Source organism: Rhinoderma darwinii, chromosome 3 (genome assembly GCF_050947455.1).
Source record: "Rhinoderma darwinii isolate aRhiDar2 chromosome 3, aRhiDar2.hap1, whole genome shotgun sequence".
Classification (NCBI taxonomy): domain Eukaryota; kingdom Metazoa; phylum Chordata; class Amphibia; order Anura; family Rhinodermatidae; genus Rhinoderma; species Rhinoderma darwinii.
Genome location: NC_134689.1, coordinates 131,583,840 through 131,586,169, shown reverse-complemented (window position 1 = coordinate 131,586,169; position 2,330 = coordinate 131,583,840).

The window sequence follows — 2,330 nt, the reverse complement described above, 5'->3', positions numbered from 1 at the left end:
CGCCACGAGGAAACGGGGCGGCGAACGAACAGTCAGGACCAGGACGAAGTGAGTACACCCGAGCGGGCACGGAGACAGAAGCAAGCCAGGGGCAAAGCAAAGCAGGTCAAGCAGAACTGCAGCAAGGACGAAGCACGGCATAAGCAGGCTGGAGCAAGCAGCAGTGGGGCCAGGAATCCAAAAGAATTACAAGCACTGAGGGAGAGCACAGGGCAGGTAATAAAGGGCAGGGGGCGGAGCTAACTCCGACAGACCAGGCCGCGATAGGCTCTCCCACTCCTGAGCCTGCCACCCTGGTTGGTGGGAGATGGTGTCAGTCGAACAGGTCTGGCCTCAGGTGTGGATTGATTAATCCCAGGAGAATAGCTAGATGAAGTACCTGGCAGATCCCTAACACTACCGTTCAAAAGTTTGGGGTCACCCAGACAATTTTGTGGTTTCCATGAAAACTCACACTTATATTTATCAAATGAGTTGCAAAATGACTAGAAAATATAGTCAAGACATTGACAAGGTTAGAAATAATGATTTTTATTGGAAATAATAATTTTCTCCTTCAAACTTTGCTTTCGACAAAGAATGCTCCATTTGCAGCAATTACAGCATTGCAGACCTTTGGCATTCTAGCTGCTAATTTGCTGAGGTAATCGGGAGAAATTTCACCCCATGCTTCCAGAAGCCCCTCCCACAAGTTGGATTGGCTTGATGGGCACTTCTTTCGTACCATACGGTCAAGCTGCTCCCACAACAGCTCTATGGGGTTGAGATCTGGTGACTGCGCTGGCCACTCCATTACAGATAGAATACCAGCTGCCTGCTTCTTCCCTAAATAGTTCTTGCATAATTTGCAGGCGTGCTTTGGGTCATTGTCTTGTTGTAGGATGAAATTGTCTCCAATCAAGCGCTGTCCACAGGGTATGGCATGGCGTTGCAAAATGGAGTGATAGCCTTCCTTATTCAAAATCCCTTTTACCTTGTACAAATCTCCCACTTTACCAGCACCAAAGCAACCCCAGACCATCACATTACCTCCACCATGCTTGACAGATGGCGTCAGGCACTCTTCCAGCATCTTTTCAGTTGTTCTGCGTCTCACAAATGTTCTTCTGTGTGATCCAAACACCTCAAATTTCAATTCATCTGTCCATAACACTTTTTTCCAATCTTCCTCTGTCCAATGTCTGTGTGCTTTTGCCCATATTAATCTTTTCCTTTTATTAGCCAGTCTCAGATATGGCTTTTTCTTTGCCACTCTGCCCTGAAGGCCAGCATTCCGGAGTCGCCTCTTCACTGTAGACATTGACACTGGCGTTTTGCGGGTACTATTTAATGAAGCTGCCAGTTGAGGACCTGTGAGGCGTCTATTTCTCAAACTAGAGACTCTAATGTACTTGTCTTGTTGCTCAGTTGTGCAGCGGGGCCTCCCACTTCTCTTTCTACTCTGGTTAGAGCCTGTTTGTGCTGTCCTCTGAAGGGAGTAGTACACACCGTTGTAGGAAATCTTCAGTTTCTTGGCAATTTCTCGCATGGAATAGCCTTCATTTCTAAGAGCAAGAATAGACTGTCGAGTTTCACATGAAAGCTCTCTTTTTCTAGCCATTTTGAGAGTTTAATCGAACCCACAAATGTCATGCTCCAGATTCTCAACTAGCTCAAAGGAAGGTCAGTTTTATAGCTCCTCTAAACAGCAAAACTGTTTACAGCGGTGCTAACATAATTGCACAAGGGTTTTCAAGTGTTTTCTAATCATCCATTAGTCTTCTAACACAGTTAGCAAACACAATGTACCATTAGAACACAGGAGTGATGGTTGCTAGAAATGTGCCTCTATACACCTATGTAGATATTGCATTAAAAACCAGATGTTTGCAGCTAGAATAGTCATTTAGCACATTAAGGGTATGTACACACAGTAGCAGGCTTTTACGTCTGAAAAGACAGACTGTTTTCAGGAGAAAACAGCTGCCTCGTTTCAGACGTAAATGCTCCTCCTCGCATTTTGCGAGGCTTCTCTGACAGCCGTAAATTTTGAGCTGTGCTTCATTGAGTTCAATGAAGAACGGCTCAAATTACGTCTGAAAGAAGTGTCCTGCACTTCTTTTGACGAGGCTGTATTTTTACGCGTCGTCGTTTGACAGCTGTCAAACGACGACGCGTAAATGACAGGTTGTCTGCACAGTACGTCGGCAAACCCATTCAAATGAATGGGCAGATGTTTGCCGACGTATTGTAGCCTTATTTTCAGACGTAAAACGAGGCATAATACGCCTCTTTTACGTCTGAAAATAGGTCGTGTGAACCCAGCCTAACAATGTATAGAGTGTATTTCT